This window comes from Sus scrofa, chromosome 14 (assembly GCF_054392235.1).
Source record: "Sus scrofa isolate SSC_HxYL_T2T_F1_AM1 chromosome 14, Sscrofa_HxYL_maternal_Yorkshire_Landrace_v2.0, whole genome shotgun sequence".
In the NCBI taxonomy this organism is placed as follows: Eukaryota; Metazoa; Chordata; class Mammalia; order Artiodactyla; family Suidae; genus Sus; species Sus scrofa.
In genome coordinates this window covers 154,113,595-154,135,680 of record NC_139396.1, presented here as the reverse complement: position 1 = coordinate 154,135,680, position 22,086 = coordinate 154,113,595, and the positions used below count along the sequence as shown (strand labels likewise).

Here is a 22,086-nt window from a genome sequence, read left to right as displayed (position 1 = left end):
GTTTTGTTGAAGTCAGCTTTGTGGGATTGGTGCGTGAACCTCAGATGAGAGTCTGGCAGGCAGTTTTACTTGGTCCCTGAGCATGGGAAGTGCTAGTTTTGTTAATCCAGCTCTGCTTTGGAAACCTTGCCATTTCCAGACATGGCCTGAGGCCCTCAATTAGTAATCTAAGTGAGATAATAAAACCCACGGGTACAGTTCTGTGTTATTGTATTGCAGTTAATGGTCTAATGGTAGGCTTTCTTTTTATTTATTTAACTCTTTGTTTGAAAATATTTTCAAGCTTCCAGAAAAGTTGCAAGCATAAGAATGATGCGTGCATATCTCCTTTACACAGATTCACCTGCTTCCCCCCAGATGTATGCACATAGATATGTGAATGTGTGTTTATACACACTTAAACACAGTTATTTTTTTAGCTCTGTGAAAGTTAAGTTGGTTACACTCTGTGATTCTTTTTTTTTTTTTTTTTTTGGTCTTTTGTCTTTTTGTTGTTGTTGTTGTTATTGTTGCTATTTCTTGGGCCGCTCCCGCGGCATATGGAGGTTCCCAGGCTAGGGGTCGAATCGGAGCTGTAGCCACCGGCCTACGCCAGAGCCACAGCAACGCGGGATCCGAGCCGCGTCTGCAACCTACACCACAGCTCACGGCAACGCCGGATCCTTAACCCACGGAGCAAGGGCAGGGACCGAACCCGCAACCTCATGGTTCCTAGTCGTATTCGTTAACCACTGCGCCACGACGGGAACTCCACTCTGTGATTCTTTACTTCAAAATACTTTACTATATGCCGAGTACATTTTAGAAATAAATGTTTTGTAATCATTAGCTCAGGTAACTCACACAACAGTCCTAGACACAGGTGTTGTTTTGTCCACCGTTTTGTGAATGAGGAGCCTGTAACTCACGTTCAACTAGTGAAGGTCAGAAGACGCACATTCAGGTGGACTGAGGCTAAAACCTACGCCCTGCTGTGCTGTGTCGCTTCCCTTGCAGGACACTTGAATGTGAAGATGTTCATGTGGGTTTTAAGAGCACGCTGAGTTCTCAGCCCGTGCAAGTCCACCCTTCATCTGTTCTAAGACAGGCATTGTTTTCTCTTACTCACATTTGCAAACCTGGATGTGTATCTCACAGTGAATGGATGCAGATATGGTTGACCTTATGCACATGTGCGTACAAACTTTGTTGTTAGTTTTGGTGGCATGCTTCTTGACACTGTGTCAGAGGTAGCCTGTGTGTGTTTTCCATTTTCTACTTGAACTGGAAAGTGATATTCTGGATTACAGGCTCCAAGGGGTGGAAGAGCTCTTGCATTTTATTTAATATTGTGGGCTTGCTTGAAGATCAGACATGCTAAATTTTCACAACTAAAATGTGTAAATATTACTACAGAGACATCTAAAATCTGCTTAGCTGTTTAGATTTGCATCACCTCTGGGGGTGTCAGAATTATTGGTTGGTTGGGTGGAGTAAGTTGTACAGTCGCAGAATTACGACCTTCCTTGACATGACTGTTTCTTTCCTTCTGTTTGCCCTTCCTCTGTTCTTTTCTGGTTTTAATTTAAAAATAATAGCTCTTGTGGAAGAGGGAATAAATAAGGGTAATATTAAAAGTTTGCCTACATTTCTCAAACTCAGGGCTAATCACTGCTGACGTTTTGCTGTATTTCCTTGGGCTTTTGTAAATATACACGAGTTTGTTTTTGTTTTTGTTTTACTCACAGTTGTTATTAGCTGATATACGCAGTATTCTTTTCTGTCTTTTCCCACTTGTTTCACGAATATTTTCCTCTTTTCCTTAAAGCTTTCATATCCCTTTGGTTTAAAATGGCTGCGAATGTTATAATAATGTACCAAAATTTGTTGAACACATCTTTTTGTGTGTTTCTTTCTGACACACTGTCACAGAATGCATTCTTTTGCACATGCACGCTGAATGTAAGGAATCCATCCGTATTGTGTGTCTGTTCATTTGGGACATTTTTTCCCAAAGAGAACAAAGAAACATCATGTACTACCAGAAGCAACTTAAAATTAGACTAGTAAACATACCCAGGAGTATAACAAAGGCTACTTCCTGTTTAGGAAAAATCAGCCAGTTGATTTTCCGTTTTAAGTTTTCTGTTTCTCTTAAAATATTACATTAAACTTAACTGGTCTACCTTTAGTTCTTATAAACTGATGAAATGTAAGTTTACTTCTTTGTTCTTACAGTTTTTCGGATTTATTTAGGTGCCGATACATCTTATCCTACCTTTTAGGAGTCACTATTGTTGATCTCTTGGGCTATTTCAATTTCAAGTCGAAGTGCTAAAAGGTTACTTTTGTTCTTTTCCAGTCTTAGTTTGCAAGTTCTCAAGAGGATTATAAGGAAAATTGAATAACTCCATGATGTCAGCCCCCTTTGTAATAAGGGAAATAAAAGTTCTCTTTTTAAGTTTATTTCTCTTAAGAGGACATTTTGACAATACAAAAATAAATGATAGTCTTTTGCTGTTTTTGTTTTTTGTTATTTTTCCTTCTTTAGCTTTATTTTCTGGGGCCATCTACAGTAGAACCGTGTCTCTTCCCCCACTTGATTCCACTTTTTTCTTACAGCGTCTAAGTAGGGTCACCTGCCCTTCCTGCAGATGCACCTTTTCAACTTTCTCCCTCAGTCCGGTACCTGAGACCACTGTCTGGGATGCTGGTGTGGTGGAGCAGTGTTGTTTCCTGGGGTAACAGCCAGGGCTCTGGTTTTGCCCTGCCCAGGGCCTTGAATCTGGTCTTATACATTCATTTTATCTGTTGATGCCCTTCCGTTGAATTCGCCCAGTACCCACGGTGGTCTGAATGCTTGCGGCTGGTAGATTACACTTTAATATTCAGACATGTCTGTTTTTATCAGTGTTTTATGCCCATTTTACTACTTACTGTAGTGATACAGTTTAAATATTAAGTAAACCAATGAAAGATGTTTTAAAAAGTAGTTATTTGCATTAAACTTAATTTGAATGCTTTGGATAGACTCAAAGATGAGTCATAAAAAAATGCTGATGAAAACTCTCTTTCAAAAGAGACAGAGAAATCAAGGCATTCCCAGAAGGTAAAAACTGAGGGAGTTTTTTACCACTAGATCTGCCTTTTAGGAGATGTTCAAGGGATTCTGCAGGGGGAAATGTTAAGACACTAGACAGTAACTTAAAGTCGTATAAAGAAATGAAGACCTCAGTAAAGGAGGAGATGGATTAAAACAACTGCTGTCGAATTAGTTGTGGATGAGACAAATAAAAGGATTTAGAATTTAAAAAGAAAATCCATAACAATCTGGAAAGATTTTATACTTTCTGAAGAATCTTAAGTTCTTACTGCAGTTTGAAGAACCAGTAACTGAAAGTCATGGTGACGCATCCTCAAAGAAAAGGCTTGATCCTAAACCTACATTCATCAAAAGAATGCATGTGCAGTTATATATTTTAACATAAAAGTGTTAAAAGGTATTTATGTTTATATGAATTTTCCCCTCCCACACACTGCAATGGATGTTTTCAGGTAACCCGTTACTCCTAGTTCTATTCACTTTAAGATACTTTTTGCTATAAATCATTCTATTATATTTATAGATATTTGCTTTATTTATATAAATATGTCTTTGCTTGAAGATACTCAAGCAAATTGTGATTGAATAGGTCTGACAAGTAAATATTGCCATATAGTTTATAGGCCTTCAATCGTGGCCTATTAGTAGGATTTGAGAGTCACTGAACATGGTGGCATTGTGCTCTTACGCTTCCATAGTTGCCACATGTGTTAAGTCAAAGCCATATGAATTTGCCTCACTCTTCCAGTCCTCCTAAATCCAAGAATCTTGTTCTTAAACTATATTGGCGTGTCTGTTACTTGAGTCCTACTGTTTCTGTCTACTTGCTTGGGCTGATTTAGTTTTCTGGAACCTTCTCTAAGTGACTTGCTCAGGTTGATGTTGTAGTTTCTTTCTTACCTCTGGCCAGCTCTAGTCTGGACTTTTTGTTACGAATCAAACCCTGGTTCTGACAATAGCTTTAGAAAATTTCTGTTTTTAAGTGAAATCAGTCAGACAATGAGACACCAACATCAAGTGCTATCACTGACATGTGGAATCTGAAAAAAGGACACAATGAACTTTGCAGAATAGATACTGACTCACAGACTTTGAAAAATTTATGGTTTCCAAAGGAGACAGTTTGAGGGGTGGGGGGATGCGCTGGGGGTGTGGGATAGAAATCCTATCAAATTGGATTGTGATGATCATTGTACAACTGTAAATGTAATACATTCATTGAGTAATAAATTTAAAAAATAAGAAAAAAGAAAATTTCTGTTTTTACATGTTTAATTTTGGAAACATGACAATGTTTTTTTTCTTACATTCTAAAATTCACAAAAATAGGGTTTTTTTTAAAGAAATCTTCTTATTGAGGCATACTATACACATTAAAAAAGGCACAAAAGTGTAGAGCCTCCTTAAAAAATCACAAGATAAACACATCCATGGGTCCTCATTGTCTACTAGAAATTGAAATTTCTCTCTGTGGCAGTCATTCTGTATAGGACCAAATTGTAAATCTTTTAAGTTTATAAGCCATGTGGTCTGTCATTGAAGTGAAAGCAGTCATAGAAGCTATGTAAACAAATGAGCATGGCTGGGCTCTAGTAAAACTTTGGTTATGGACATTGAATTTGAATGTCATATAATTTTCACGTGTCATAAGCTATTACTCTTGTGTTGATTTATTTTTTAACCATTAAAACAAGGAAAACCCATTCCTAGGTTGTGGGCCATATGGAAACAAGCAGCAGACAGATCTGGCCCGTGGCCATGGCTTGCTGACCCTACGCTGGTATGCTGCCAACCTACCTCAGCTCACTCCTCTGCTAGTCCAGCCTCTACATGTCCAGCATATAATAGCCATTATTCTAGTATCAGAACACTTTGCTCTATGAAGTTCAATGATAAAATTGCCCTGATGTCTCCAGAATACACATTACCAGCTTGGGATACAAATTTTAAAGTGGATTTTACCAACATAAATTTTAACTTACACTATATGAGGTGATAAACCATGAGCTATTTCATGTGGGTTGTAGACTTAACATAATGGTGGTTGTTTGTTTGGTTACCTTTCTTTTTCTTTTTTCTCTTTCTCTTCTTTTTTTTTTTTTTTTTGTAGAGCCGCACCCACGGCATATGGAGGTTCCCAGGCTAGGGGTCCAATTGGAGCTATAGCTGCCGGCCTACACCACAGCCACAGCAATGTCAGATCCGAGCCGCGTCTGCGACCTACACCACAGCTCACGGCAAGGCCGAATAGTCAGATTTGTTTCCACTGTGCACGATGGGAACTCCTGTTTTTCCTTTCTTTTTTATTTAACTTTACAGATACTTAACAGTCTAAAAATCATCCTAAGTTGGTAGGATTATCTAGTATAATTTATCAGTCGTGACCTAATTCTGTTGTGAGGCTTTATAGTATTTTAAAAACCATTATTATCACCCACAGTAGTGGTATCTTAGAAAAAGCAGCACGTATTTAATTCGGCATTAATAGGACTACTGGTAGATGAGGCTCTTTGAGAACCTGCAGTAAGTTACTCTGCTGGTGCTGACGAGTGAGAAGTAGGCCCTGCCTGCAAAGCCCTTGGACAGGACAAGTATTTACAGAACTAGCCTGCCGGATCGAATACGGTAAGTTCTAAAAAAAAAAAAGGAACAGAATACTGAATACTGTGCTGTACAGACATGCATGGTTGAGAGAAGTATGTATTTTATTGGATCTGATTTTTTTTTCCCCAAGTGTTGAAAATTCCCAACCTACAGGAAAAGTGAGAGAAGAGTATAGTGAATAACCCACATACCTTCGCCTAGAGTCACTAGTTATCAACATTTTGCCACTTCCGTTTTATTTCTTTGTATGAATGTGTGTATAATTTTATGTGTGTGTGTGTGTGTTTCTTTTGCCCCAGTTGAAGGTAGCTTTCAGAGATCCTGACCTTCTCATTTAGGGCCATTCACCTTAAGTCTCTCAGCATGAATCTCCCTCAGAACAAGGATATTCGCATACTTACCACTTTTAAGACATTTAATATTCTTGGAGTTCCCCTCACGCCACAGAGGAAACGAATCCAACTACGAACCATGAGGTTGCGGGTTTGGTCCCTGGTCTTCCTTGCTCAGTGGGTTAAGCATCCAGCGTTGCTGTGAGCTGTGGTGTGGGTTGCAGACGTGACTCGGTCTGGTGTGGCTGTGGCTGTGGCTGTGGCCGGCAGGTGTAGCTCCGATCAGACCCTAGCCTGGAACCTCCATGTGCCACACAGGTGAGGCCCTCAAGAGCAAAAAAAAAAAAAAAAATTTAATAAATAATACAATGAAATATATAGTCAATGTTTAAATTTCCCCGTTGTCTCAATAATGTATTTTATTGTTTTCTCCCAATCTGAGAGCTTATCATAGGTTATATATTTCATTTGGTTTTATGGGTTTTTAAAGTATCATTTAATCTAGAATTATAACTTTTTTTTTTTTTTTTTTTTTTGCCTTTCACAGCGTTGATATTTTTGAAGAGTTTAAAAATGACTTGAATTTGTCTGATTATTTCTTCATAATTTTATTCAGGTAGAACATTTTTGGTCAGAAAACTACCCAGGTGGAGTTCCTGTCATGGCACAGTGGTTAACGAATCTGACTAGGAACCATGAGGTTGTGGGTTCGATCCCTGTCCTTGCTCAGTGGGTTGAGGATCTGGCGTTGCCATGAGCTGTGGTGTAGGTTGCAGACGAGGCTCGGATCCCAAGTTGCTGTGGCTCTGGCGTAGGCTGGCGGCTGTGGCTCCGACTTGACCCCTAGCCTGGGAACCTCCATATGCTGCAGGAGCGGCCCAAGAAATGGCAAAAAGACCAAAAAAAAAAAAAAAAAAAGAAAGAAAAGAAAGGAAAACTACCCAGGTGATGCTGTGCCTCTCTCAGGATATCACATCTGGAGTCCCTTGAAGTCAGTTTGTCCCATTATAGCGATGGTTCAGGTGGAATGTACCAGATTTCTCCACTGTACAGCTGTTTTTTCCCTTTGCAATTAATAAGTAACCTGGGGCGGGGGTCATACTTGGAGACTGAATAGTTAGTTGTTTCCCCCCATCTTTTATCCAGAGGTAGAATCTTTTCCTTTTTTTTTTTTTTTTTTTTCTTTTTTTGTTAGAATTTTTTCACAATTTCTTTTGAACATTAGGACCTTAAAAACATATTTCATAATTCCAGTTGTTTGGAGACATTTAAAATTTAAATATTTATATATTCCTTTAATGAAATGCTGTTAAAAGTTGGACTGTAAATATATTTCCTAATGGCCTTTAAACATTAGTTAACCATTTCACCAGGAGAAAACAGAATTAAGATCAAGATCCCAAAGATGACAAAGCTGAAGTCAATTCTTTGTTTAGGATGTTTCTTGTGGTGCAGTGGGCTAGGGATCCGGTATTGCCACAGCTGTGGCACAGGTCGCAGCTGCAGTGTGAGTGTGATCCCCGGCCCAGGTGCAACCAAAAAAAATCTTGGTTTTTATGCCTTATTATATGTACAGACTTTCTAAGCCTCAGTGTCTTTATCTATAAAATGGGGGTGATCAATATGCCTTATCATACTAAAATTGTTTATTTAATGAAATATAGGAATATTCTCTACTAAAAATGGGTGACTTTAAGTTTTAGAAAGAAAAAAATCAAATAATTGTTTAGTTTTATTCAAATTCGACCTGAAAATATAATTAATTTTCTTTTTTTTTATTTTTTGCTCCCAATTTGATTTATTACAGTTTTTAGATCCTTTAGTTCAGGCTAGATATTTGCTAAAAGTGCTTTGGAAAGTGTGCATTTAATTCTGTCTTATGTGATTCTTGCAGTCATCTTGTAAGTGCTTCATGCTGTTGTTACAAGACGACTCAGATTCTCATAGATGATGCTGTTCCCTGAGACTAAAGTTAGGTAACTGGATGAAAACTAATTTATTTAGTGATAGATTTCCAGATCCATTGCTTAATAACACACAATGAAGTTTGAGAATAGTTAAAATTATTTAGTTAGGAGTTCCTGTCATGGCGTAGTGGTTAACGAATCCGACTAGGAACCATGAGGTCGCTGGTTCGGTCCCTGCCCTTGCTCAGTGGGTTAAGGATCCGGCGTTGCCGTGAGCTGTGGTGTAGGTTGCAGACGTGGCTCGGATCCCGCGTTGCTGTGGCTCTGGCGTAGGCCGGTGGCTACAGCTCCGATTGGACCCCTAACCTGGGAACCTCCATATGCCGCGGGAGCGGCCCAAGAAATAGCAACAACAACGAAAGACCAAAAAATAAATAAATAAATAAATAAAATTATTTAGTTAACAATCTACGTGAAGATAAAATGTAGTTAGTGAGCATGGAGCTGTCATAAACTGCTGTGGTTATGGCGGGGACTCTCTGAAGCCAACTTAAATTGACTCTCGCGGAAGGATGAACAATTTAAGCATCAGAAAGGATAACTGCAGGGGACTAAAACGCATCTTTAGACCTATGAGCTCAGCGTGACACTGAAGAGTCATTGTTAGAGTTGGTGCTGCATACCCCACAGAATCTGTCGCTTGGATGCCACATCACCAGAAGCCTACAGGCAGCCTGTAGATGGACAGCCTCCAGACGTACTCAGTCCTCCACCCTGTTAGGGTCACAACCATACAGATTCTGTAGTTTCAGGCTCTGCATAATAGTAATTTCCCAAAATTATACTTTCCCACAACTGGAAGTGGTAGATTTCAGCTTCAATTTTGTTTACACTCTTTCCAGAGAGTTCTAATGTGGTAAACTGAGAAGATAATTATGCTATTTTGACTTCTCCAAACTGTTATTTGGATGGAAAGGTGATGATTGGTGCTTTAAAATTTTAGGATAATTTTTTTTTTTTTTTTTTTTTTTGGTCTCTTTGCCATTTCTTGGGCCTCTCCCTTGGCATATGGAGGTTCCCAGGCTAGGGGTCCAATCGGGCTGTAGCTGCCGACCTACGCCACAGCCACAGCAACACGGGATCCAAGCCACATCTGCAACCTACACCACAGCTCACGGCAACGCTGGATCCTTAACCCACTGAGCAAGGCCAGGGATCGAACCCGCAACCTCATGGTTCCATCGCGCCACTACGGGAACTCCAGGATAATGTATTTTTTGTGTAGGTCAAAGGTGATATCATTATAGAAGAATTTTATAGCCATTAAAAACTTCCTTTCGTATATTTAAAAATTTCAAGTACATATGTTTAAAAATTAAGTTCTAGGAGTTCCTGTCGTGGCGCGGTGGTTAACGAATCCGACTAGGAACCATGAGGTTGCGGGTTCGGTCCCTGCCCTTGCTCAGTGGGTTAAGGATCCGGCGTTGCCGTGAGCTGTGGTGTAGGTTGCAGACGTGGCTCGGATCCCGCGTTGCTGTGGCTCTGGCGTAGGCCGGTGGCTACAGCTCCGATTCAACCCCTAGCCTGGGAACCTCCATATGCCGCGGGAGTGGCCCAAGAAATAGCAACAACAACAACGACAAAAGACAAAAAAAAAAAAAAAAATTAAGTTCTACATAACACTTTAAAGCCATGTATAACAATATTACAAATCCTTGTATCCTAAAGATGTTTTTGTGTTTGGTGAATATGTGGTTTATAATGGGTCAAAAAATGGATAAAATTGTGACATTTACAGGGGCATTAATGTTACGATGCTCCTAAGGGTCTGGGTGACTCTAAGTGGTGTTCGCACAACACGCACGGTTAGTTGAGTTTGGACCGATGTGGTATTTTCGGGTGGGTATGTTAGAAGGGATGAAGTGAGGGCTCTCAAGTTGCCACCTAAGGCTATTTGGTGTTGGTCACAAAGTCAGTTCTCAGTAATTTTTCTAAAACTCTGGGAGTGGACTTAATTTGCTCACCCCGTGAAGAACTGTGTTTAAAGTGATTGTGTTTTTTAGAATTACATGACTGATGATTTAGAAAGGAGGGAAAGAAGGCATCTTTAGCTTACTGATGTGTGGGCATTGCCGAAAGCAGACTCCCAGGGCCTTTTCTTGCAAAGACACGCACAGTACTGATGACATCCAGGGGGGTAGGATGTAAATTCTACCAGGACTCCCACTGCTCCACAGTTGAGGGGGAAAAGGTTATCCTTAACTTGAAGCATTTAAGTCATTTGTGATGAATTTTCCATCAGGCAGAAAAAAGGGAATGATTACCAAAGATCACACCCCTAGGATAAATACGAGGTTATAGCTAACTTCTTATTTCCCTCAGGGGTATAATTCAGCAGACTTTTACGATTAAGGGTTTTAGGCATTGAAAAATGTTTACTGAAAAGAAAAGCTCCAGTTAGAGACATGATCAATCAGCGACAACTTACTGACTTTATTAAAGCTGTGTATTTTGTCATGAACTATTTTTTAGCATTTGTTTGACTCAGGGCATATCAACTTTAAAAAGAATGGTTAAAAAAAGGTAGTAATATGTTTCTAAAAGGTCCAGATCCGAAATAATTTTAATTAGGCAAATTTTCGTCAAGAAGTACATAGGACATCACTGACATACTTAAGGTATTCATACTTGTGTCTGGTTTTAGCTTGGGGATTTTAACAGAAAAAGAATTAAGAGTTTGAGCTTCTAATCTTGGCTTTACCAGTAATTGGCCTTAAGTTGCTAAAACTACCCCCCTTCTTAAGAAAGATACGATAATGAAACTGGGTACTAACCAGGGAGGTCTAAGCCCCTTCTAGGGTTTTTGTTTTTTGTTTTTTAAGGGCTGCACCCACAGCATATGGCTAGGGGTTGAATCAGAACTGCAGCTGCCGGCCTACCCCATAGCCACAGCAACCCCAGATCTGAGCTGAGTCTGTGACCTACACTGAAGTCTATGGCAATGCTGGATCCTTAATCCACTGAGCAGGGCCAGGGATTGAACCTGCATCCTCTTGGATACTAGTCAGTTTCGTTACCACCAAGCTACAATGGGAATTCCCCCTTCTAGTTTTAAAATGATCTTATTCTCTATATTTAAGGAATATAATTTGACACAGTTTCATTTAATTCAATAAATACTCAGTAAGTATTTTTTGAGAACTCAGTCCTTGAAGGAGTTCCACTGAGGGACAAGAAATGCGAGGAAATGATGTACTTGCAGATTTTAGGGAGCTCCAAATTGGGATTATGGAGGACGGGGTGGTGGTACAGAAGTATGAGAAGCACAGCATGTAAAGAGACAACTTCAAAGTATTGTATTAAGTTCTAGGATCTATGGATGGCTGTAGAAACCCAGAGGTCACCCCAAAGAGCCAACCCTGAGCCTCCTCATCTAAATTAGTTTTCCCTGGAGTTCCCGTCGTGGCGCAGTGGTTAACGAATCTGACTAGGAACCATGAGGTTGCGGGTTCGATCCCTGCCCTTGCACAGTGGGTTAACGATCCAGCGTGGCCGTGAGCTGTGGTGTAGGTCGCAGATGTGGTTCGGATCCTGTGTTGCTGTGGCTCTGGCGTAGGCTGGTAGCTACAGCTCTGATTAGACCCCTAGCCTGGGAACCTACATATGCGGCGGGAGCAGCCCAAGAAGCAGCAAAAAGACAAAATGAATAAATAATAAATTAGGTTTCCCTGTTGTACTCATGTGCTTTTTCAACATAGAGTTTGCCCTACCTTGTAACATTGTTTCCGAATGATTGTTTCCATAAGGTTGTCCCCACTTCTAGACTAAAAGGTCCCTGAGAACTGAAACCGGTGGTGTTATTGTTCCCCATGGCATCTCCGGGACCTCAGCATGCAACCTGGCATGGGAAACGTTTAATAATTACTCGTTGGCTGCAGGACTGAGAGGTCACTGGGTGATGTGGTCAGGCAGAGTCCCAGGAAAGCTTGGTAAGGGGAGAGTAGGCAGCGTGTAGGTTCGGTTTAAGTGTACATGCTATAGGCATTTAGGCCATACGGGCAGTCACCCCAGCAGAAGAGCCTGTGCCTAGACGTGCGTGCCCTGGGTGAGTGCAGGGGTGAACCAGTCGCCTGGCAGCAGATCTGTGCCTTACGCTCAAGATGCTTGGTCTCTTTAAGACAGGGAGCTTTAACAGGAAGTGTGTGAATCCATACGCACAATGTGCGTTGTTGCTGTTATTCTGCAAACATATGTTAGGTTCTTTTGTGATTAGTAAAATTCAAACAATTTTAAAAGCATTATTTAACTTGTAGTGGGTTTTTATCTTATATAATTTCTCATCAACTCTAAAATTATACCATCTTATATAAAGGTTTATGAAATCTTTTTTTTTTTTTTTTTCCATTTTAATGGCTATACCTGTGGCACATGGAAGTTCCCAGGCTAGGGGTTGAATTGGAGGTACAGCTGCCAGCCTACGCCACAGCCACAGCAACCCCAGATCTGAGCCGCTTCTGCGACCTGCACCACAGCTCACGGCAACACCAGAACCTCAACCCACTGAATGAAGCCAGGGATTGAACTTGCATCCACATGGATCCTAGTCGGGTTTGTTACTGCTGAGGCACGATGGAAACTCCAAATCTCTTTTTTTGTTTTAAAAAGAGTCATCCTACTCTTCTTTAGATTTGGAGAGCCAGAAGAGTTTTAAATAGAGAATTTACACAATCATTTCTTCCTGGTGTCAGTAGGAGGGTGGATTAAGGGGAGAGATTGGAATCAGCTCTTTTCAGCGTTGCCCAGGTAAGGATGACCTCACCTAGGATAGCAGCAGAACCAGTGATTCTAAGTGCTGTTTTCCAAGCAGTAGCCTGAAAAAGCAAACACTGGGGTTGCTTCTTCTTACCAATATGGTGAAGGCCAAATGTAATATACACATAGATACATATACATGAATATTCACAGGAATATTTAACCTTTAACAGATTGTTGAAGAAGCTTTGAGTTTTACTTTTTCCTTTTTTTCTTACATTTTTGTCTTTGTCTTCATCTTTCATTCTATTTCTTTTTTATTTTTTTTCCTTCATCCTTTTCAACTTATGACCCTTCAGTTCAAAATTAAATTTGGGCTGTAAGTTGACTCCTTGAATCTTTTCTTCACAAGCTTTCTTTGTATTTTCTAGAAGAAAAAAAAGATTAGCCCAGGGTTTCCAAAATAAAAGCAAAGATTGTGATTAAAACTGAATTAGAATCTTTTTTCTCTATTATTTGCTAATAGTAAAATAAATAGCCCAGTCTTAAGGAAGATTTAAAGTTAAGTCCTGGAGCCTTTGCGAACCCTTGGATTTTAATTAAAGAAACACAGAATACCATCACTTTCTGTTTGTCAGTGGACAAAAATATGTATTTTTAAATTTTCAAAGCTTAGCCTAGCAGCACATGGAGTCCATCTGTTGGCTTTCAGAATTTGGGGAACACAAATGGATTCAGATGTTTAGGCCCTTTGTCCTCACTGGGCTCAGCTCGCCTGCCAACTGAGCATGGCACAATCCAAACACAGTTTCTGAAAACAGAGCAGCTAGAGTTACTTCTCAAGCACTCTCTTGGGGACTGATAAAGTCAACCTCTGTTTATGTAATGAAATCAGGGAGCAAGGGGGTCTGCTGTAGTGCTTTGTGGATGGGATTCCACTGGTGTTGTCTTTCAGGGCGAAGACTGCATTTAATAAGCCCTGTTCTTACTCACTTTCTCTGGAGCTGCAGCCCACTCTAATGGATTATTTTGAACTATTTTTGTTTACGTAGTGTTAGAGCCTCTCTTTAAGCAGTTGGTTTTAGTAAAATCAATAGGTGTATTGTAGAAAAATGGAATACTGATAAAGGCTTAAATGTCTAGTTAATCTTTTGTTTCGGTTCAGTGCTCCTAGTGTTCAGTGTGTGTGTGTGTGTGTGTGTGTGTGCGCGCGCGCATTTAAATAATATTGTCTTCTGGTGTTCTTAGGTTTTAATTTAACTTGAACTTTCAAAACAAACTCTGCTGGTTTATGCTCGAGTACTCACAAAATCCTTCGTATTTTTCAAAATATTTATAAGTATTCTTGAGAGTGAAATCTCATAAAGATCTTTGCTTCAGGACCAGAGTTCAAAGGAAAGTCCGTTTGGTTTTAATTTGAAAACTGTAAAAACAAAATACCCTCAGAATGGCAGGGTGTGAATTGGTAACTTCAATTTTATTGCAATCGGCCAAGCCCATCCCCCAGATGTTTCCAATTAAAAGCCAAGAATGCTAACTTGGGTGAATGTCGTATGAAAGCATTTCTTTATTATTCGGATTTTTTTTCCTAAGAAAAATAGCAGTCCCAGATCCTTTAACTTTAATTAAAGAAATAACTTCTCATCTGCATGGTTTTTAAACTTATACCAAGACAAATGTAATATTTAAAGAGAATTTTTGTATGCCATGTAGTCCTAAATGCATAGAGGTTCACATATGTCTTTATAGAGCAAAAAAAAAGAGAAAGATTTTTAAAAGATGTTTAAAGCTCTTCAGAAATTAAAGTATTTCTGGATTAACTATAATCAAAGAGTAGACCTGTTAACACTTTGAATTTGTTTTAAAAATGGTGTTTAGTAATTTCATTGCTTTCTTCAGGATTATTACAGGGAATTTCCATTATAATGTTAATAATGAATTCTTCTTTTATTTTTGACCGATCGTGCATTCAGTTGTAAGAAGTATTTCGTTAGAATCTAGGATGATAGGATGAGATAAAAGGAACCAGAATGTAATTTTAAAACCATGTGTTTCATAATATTTCTCCAGATAATACCAGGTTACAGTGGGATCCATTCACGAACTTGAAAGTTGCTTTGAACATGTAATTCTGTATTAAAAAGAAAGATACCTACTGGTAATAAATTTGAATTTATGGAAATTGGCATTTGTTCAGAGAGAAGATGGAGTTGCTCTTCATAACTAACCCATTGTTAACATTTTGAATGTAAAGCAAAAAATACGTAAATACGTTTATTTTGGAAGCTCCCCGAAACCATTGACACAGGACCACATTCTGTCTGTAGAGCGGCAACAGTTGTTTTTCATTGCACTTCTCATTTGGTGAAGTTTTGATAGACATGCACTTGGGGACTCAGACGGGTGACATGGTCAGCGTAGGGCTTGGCTACCTACATTTGCTCTTGCTAAGTGCCTGATTTTTTTTTTTCTACCCAAACATGGGGCTACTCGGATTCTAGGACACACTGCAGAGGGAACCTCTTTTGACTGAGGGATCTCCAGAGAAAGCTGTTTGTTGTACCTTTGTGTCCCACCACCAGCAGCCCGTTCGCAGTCCTTGTGGCTCTTCTCAGAGCTCTGACCCATGCGGAGCTGCTGTTGAGCTTCTTGGTGCTTCCATAGCACCTGGGGCCCCCCGCCCTACATTTGCCACTGGCTCCGAAAGTCCTCGAGGCACAGCTGCCTCCTTTCCCCAGCGCACAGCGAGCGCCTCCCCCGGCTCGTGCATCGCATCGTCCTCGGTGCCAAACAGGTCCTCTGCGTGTTGTGATTGAACTGTTGGGATTTTTAAGATCTTTTGAAAATACTTTAAACGAATTATGCATATTAAATATTTAGCTATAGAAGGAGAATGGGAATCAAGAGTCTAGTTCTGAGTTCATCTCTAACGTTTTTTGACATGTTTTATCTGTGCAGTGAAAATAATGTCTATCTGCATTCCCTTTTTAAAAATACATTTAATTGGCGTATAGTTGACTTACAAAGTTGTGTTGTGTTAGTTTCAGGTGAGCAGCAGAGTACATACGCGTATGTCCATTCCTTTTCAGCTCCTCTTCCCACATGGATTGTTGCACAGTATTGAGGTTACCCTGTGCGTTGCAGTAGGTCCTTGTTAACCTATCTATTTTATATATAGTAGTGTGCCTGCCTGTATCGGTCCCAGCCCCCGGATTTATCCTCCCCATTACCTCTTTGAGACATTTTAAGGTTTAACTCGGATGATAGGCAAAGTCATTGTGAGAGCTGTGTTCTTAGCAAACCCAGGAGGAACTCCTTGTCGTTATTATGTTCCTTACCAACCAAAGTGACAGTGCTTGACTTGGAGCAGGTGAGGAAGCCTTTTCTCAAGTCAGGTTCCTCCTCCTCTTCATAAAATGAAGCTTGATACGAAAAGCCGTGCTTTTCTTTAACGGAAAGTACATGCCCCTGAAATAAGGAAAGAAACATTTTCAGCTTTGAGGAGGAAAAAAACGAAACTGACTTGAACCAGTAGTTTCTAACTTTCTCAAGTGTGAGAACCCCTTTTTAATTTCAGTAATTCTTACAGACCCTGTCACAATACTGTTCATGGACTTTTAGTATTTTCCCAAAGGTGGAGAACTAGTCCCATACAGCGAAAAGGTGGTGGAGGTGCCTCATAAATAGAGATTCAGCACATTTTGGCTGGTTCACGTGTGCCGTGTTCATGTGCAGAACACGAGGGCATTGAAGTAGCGTCCGCTGTGTTCAGAGGAGGAGGGAGAAGCTGGATGGGCCGAGCGTAGGGGATTCATTGTTCATCCATCCGGCTGTTCCTAGGAGCGGGTTTGGGGGTGCTTCAGTGAACAAATCAGACTGAAATCCCTGACCCAGCCTCGGGCTAGGAGTTTCCCGTCGCTGTAATAAAGAAGTGAGTCAGCCAGAACGTTAGAAGTCCTGTGCAAGACAGACAGCAGAGGCGCTAAGTGGGCTTCACTGAGAAGGTGACAGTTGAGCCACACCTTAAAGCAGATGACAGAGTTAGCCATGGGAATATCTGCAGAACCAGAAGAGAGAACGGTCAGTGGGAGCCCCGAGGTGGAAGCAGGCCTGATGTGTTCCAGGACCAGCATGGAAGCCTGTGCAGCCAGGGCGGACTGACGGAGGAGGAGGAAGGTGGTAAAAGACAGCGCCAGCCTTGTCGCTTCGGGCTTCTCGGCTGTGTCCGGCTTTGACTTCGGCTCTGCCTCAAATAGGGAAGATGGGAATGCAAAGAAACACCCCATTTTAAAGTGCATTGTCAGGAGATTTAGTGGTTGCCAGGGGCTCGGAGGGAGAGGGAAGGGGGAGTGACTGCCGGTTGGTACGGGGTTTCTTTTGAGGATGATGGAATGTTACGGAGCTAGATGGTGGTAGTAATTGTGCAGCCTTACAGATACTCTAAAAGTTACTCTTGAGGATTTCCCTTGTGGTGCAGAAGGTTAAGGATCCCGCATGGTCACTGCAGCAACTTGGGTTGCTGCTATGCTATGAGTTTGATTCCTGGCCCAGGTACTTCCACATGCCATGCACGGTGTGGTGGAAAAAAAGAAAAATAAACTTTATTGTATGTGAATTACGTATCAATAAAATGTTGCAAAAAAATTGGCAGTTAAGGTTTGCTAGAACCGTTTTTCTTTTGGCTCCTCTTCCATCTAGTTAATGTAGACTTTGTCTTTGAAAATTCAGACTTGTAGCTGAGAGAACGTCTCCCCATGTCATTGGCTCAGTTTTCATTAGACATATAGGATGTTAATCTATTTTAAAATATCTTTACTGAAATTGTCAATGATTGTGAAATCAAAAATTTTCCAGATACTCATCCCCCCCCCTCATTTTTTGTCTTTCAGGGCCACACCTGTGGCATATGGAGATTCCCAGGCTAGGGGTCTAATCAGAGCTGCAGGCGCTGGCCTATGCCACAGCCACAGCAACGCCAGATCTGCACCGCATCTGCAACCTACACCACAGGTCATGGCAGTACCGGATCCTTAACCCACTGAGCGAGGCCCAGGGATCAAACCTGCATCCTCATGGATACTAGTCAGATTCGTTTCTGCTGCGCCATGACAGGAACTCCACTCATCCCTTGTATATGCTCTTTAGCTACCCTTGCTCACTGTTATTCAGTAAGGTATGATGGTGAGATGTTTTTAAATGTCTGGCTATCAAATGAACATATTTTTTAGGCCAAAACGCTTATATTTTGCTAAACTGAAATATTCTACATGTAATTTATTTCGTGATGCTTTTATGGGGTAGAAAATTGGATCAGTATGATAAAATGTTCTTGAAATTATGGTCCAGAGCATGGAAGTGAAAAGAATGCCTGTTCATTCCATTGACCAGAAACCAAAATTGTTATGATCTCTTCCAGAAGAAGCAGTTATTTTTAATAGAAATGGAGCAGGAAATGTATTTAACTAGCTTTCTTCTCCCCAGTGTTTTAGATTTAACTTTGGCATGTCCTCAAATTTTAATTGTGACAGCCTAGTAAAGTTGATTGAAATAGTATAACAGCATTTTAATTTTTTCTCCCCCCCCCCATGGGTGAGGTGTAGTATAATTTGTTTTACAAATAGTCCAAGTGGTTTTCTTTAAAGAAAAAAAATCATTGAATTCTACAGTTATGCTCTGAGTAGAATGTTCACTCTTCTGTGGCAGCTCACAGTATAGGGGCACTTAGTTTGTTAGTGTTTTCTTTTTGTTTCTGTTTTGCGTCCCAGTTTTAAAACGGTTCCAACTTGTAAAGAGCCACAGAAGCTATAACAGTTGGTAAAGTTATAGATCATAGAGTTTACTGAATTGCTTCTCTTCGAGGGCTTTGAATTGGGTGGTTACCCCTCACTGGAGGAGTTTAATGATAAACTTCCCTCCTCTGTTTAGGCTTTTTAGAAGACAGCTTTTACCTTTTCCAGGTATCTTGTCTTAAACTACATTATCCTCTCCTGTAGCTTCCCCTCTTGAAATGGGTGCCCTTGCCTGGTCAGAGTTCACTGTGGGGCTGTCCCTGTTGAGTGGTTTGGGTTTTTATTTTTTTGTTTTTTTTTTTTTAGGTGGTGGGAGGGATCTTTTACCATGTAGATCAAATTGAAGGAATATTCTAAACCATTACAAGATAAGCCCTGTCAGACCAATTACATTTGCAGAATTTTGAGTACTTTAGAAATCTGTGGTAACTCAGGTTTCTCCTTATTTACGAAAAGCCAGCACCCTAGGAAAGAATTAATCTGCTTTTACCTCATTGTTCCAATACGAATGAATGTACCTAGAGGTTGATTAAATATTTTTCCTTCTGACCAACAGGAAGTATGTCCAAATCCTTAAGTAATTACATTCTTAATACAGACCTTTCTCATTTTCATACATGAGCTGGAAAGGCCAGGCTCCTTTCTGGCCCCTCATTTTTCATTTGTGTGATGCGACTTTGAATTGAACTGCAGGCAGTTTGGCCACTTAAAACTCTCTGTCAGCTAAGTTTAGAAAGTATTAAACTTCAAAGTGGTGTATTTCATAAAACTCTTCACATTCTTTGATGGCTTGAGACAGTATTTGAAGCACTGAAATATGCCCATACTTAGAAAACTAATGTTTTAGCCTAATCTAAAACTTTGATTTCGGATAGTCAGAAGTTAAAATATGTACATTATGGTTTTTCAGTAAGATAACCTGAGTATTTGAGTTAAAAATAAAATACCTGATACATTGTTACAGGCACGTGTTGCCTTAAAAGAACCGTGTGTGCATTTAGGACATTGGACAGTTGTACTTGATCCCATTTAATATATTCTGTGTGTCCTTCATCTTTCTCCAGGTCGACTACTCCCAGTAGGTTGTAAATTATCTAGAGGCATGCATCTGTTTCATCTTTTTGTTTCCAGAAATTAGTGCCTGTCACATAGTGAGATTCATTTAATGTTCATTGACTGAGGTTTTTTTTTTTTATTGACTGCGTCATTGTTAAATCCAGGTACTGGGTTCAGGTGGCAGTTGATGAATCTGCGTGGACTAGGTCTGTTTTAATCTTGATGATTCGTAGCTGATGGCTGATTCTCCCTCCCCCCAAATATTTGATCTGTACATCTTAGCCAGTCAGCATTTAGTTCTACCTTAAATTAGGAAATGATGTCATTTGTATGTTTTGGATTTTATTTTGGTTTTTCATGTTTGTTTTTTTAACTTAAGATATATTTTCTTATTACTAGACATTTCTTGGGCTTTTCTTCTTTGATGTTCTGCCATCAGTAGACAATATCCACCATTCCATGTGTATTACTGTTTCCTTAATCATATTGGTAATCGTTTTGTACTAATTACAGACTCATGGAATAATTAAATAAGAAGAACCAGAAATTTCTGCACATGAAGAACAATAAGGGGGAAGGGTTTAGATCTAACAGATATAATATTAAAATGTAATATAAAGCTTTAATAGTTTAAGCTCTGTGGTACTGGTACATGAGTAGACAGACAGATAGAATAAATAGAAAATCCAGAAGGAGAGCTCAGTATATTTGGAAATTTGGTAAGTTATCAAAGAGACATTTTAAATCAGTGGGGAAAATGATGATTGTTTTTTAAAATGATGTTGAGGCCACTTGGTAACCATCTGAAAGAAATTAGATTGGACCCTTTTTCTACCTTACACCAGATGAAATTCCAGATGGAGCATAAATGTATATGTAAAATCATGAAAGTACTAGAAAAAAACATGAAAATGTTTTCATAATCTTTGAGTGATAGTGAACTTTTTATTTTTATTTTTTATTTTTGTCTTTCTTTTTCTAATGCCGCACCCACGGCATATGGAGGTTCCCAGGCCAGGGGTCCAATCAGAGCTGTAGCCGCCGGCCTACACCACAGCCACAGCAATCCAGATCCGAGCCGCATCTGCGACCCACACCACAGCTCATGGCAACGTCAGATCCTAACCCACTGAGTGAGGCCAGGGATTGAACCCGCCAACCCCATGGTTCCTAGTCAGATTCGTTAACCACTGAGCCACGACAGGAACTCCGATAGTGAACTTTTTATAGTTCCAAATCCACATGCCATTTTAAAAAATGATAAATTCACCAGATTTTCACAGGGCAAAAGAGCACGACACGCAGTTGAAAAACAAACTAGGAAAACACATCCTATTTTACAAACTAAGGGTTAATTTCCTTAAAATAAAAGAGTTTCTCAGTTAATAAGACCATAAACCTAACAGCAGAATGGGCCAACTTTATAGAAAAGGAAATACAAATTCTACTAAACATTCAGAAAGATACATAATGAAAATTAAAACCACAATGAAATACCATTTCTCAGATTGGCAAAGATGGAACATTTTAGTACTATACTGTCAGCAAGGATGTGGGGAAATTAGCATTTGCATATATAACATGGCTGTGGAAATACAAAACAGCACAGTTTCTATGGAAAACAGTTTTGTGCTATAAAATTAAAACCCTTATACTCAACAATTCCAATTCAAGGAATTTATTTTAGACATACTCACAAGTGATGTATATACAAGAGTGTTTCCTTTTTTTTTCCATCTTTTTAGGGCCACGCCCACAGCATGTTGAGGTTCCCAGGCTAGGGGTCTGATGGGAGCTACAGCTGCCGGCCTATGCCTCAGCCACAGCAACACCAGATCTGAGCCGCTTCTGCGACCTACACCACAGCTCACAGCAACGCCGGATTTGCAATAGGTTTACTAGGTTATCATATAAAATACATTTTTTGCTATGGGTTGTAGTAAAAAAAATTGAAAAACACTTTAAATTTTAACCTCTATTGAATTTTGGATTTTAAAATTTAGAGAAGAGACTTTTGAAATTTTTTTTGATATTTTTATTATTGATATTATTTTATTTTGATGTTTCTGAATATTTTCACTAAGTGATTTCGTATAATATGTACTATTTGTACTATCTGTTTATTGTCTGCCAAATTACCCTTAGGTGAATAAATTTTTTCTTTAGTATCTGTTGTGTAGTCTTTGTTTTCTGTTTGGGGTTCATGATTGGGTTATAAATATATGAATTATTTTTTTTTTCTGAAATAGAGTGAAGAAAATTTAGACGATTATTATCACAAACATTTCCCTGAAATTCCTATAATTTAAAAAAATTTCTCTTCAATTACATTTATCATCCTAGATTGCTCATGGAAGAATGTTGACAAGATAGTACTTTTTAATATATTAGAATGGAATGAATATTGATCAGCTAAGTCCACATATTTAAAAAATAGTGACTAAGGATAGGGAAATTCCATTTGGAAAGTAAGTTTACTTCGTATGTAAATTATAATGTTCTCATATACAAAAAGAAATTTCACTTTGTTATTAACTAGCATTTAAGAGAAAACTTGCTTTCGA

The 22,086-nt window shown here is 39.5% G+C and overlaps 1 protein-coding gene across 41 annotated transcripts in view; it reads left to right on the top strand.

Moving 5' to 3' along the window:
- Positions 1–22,086, top strand: part of ATE1 (arginyltransferase 1) — a 244,120-nt gene that overhangs the window by 103,602 nt on the left and 118,432 nt on the right. The gene's annotated exons all lie outside the window — the stretch shown is intronic.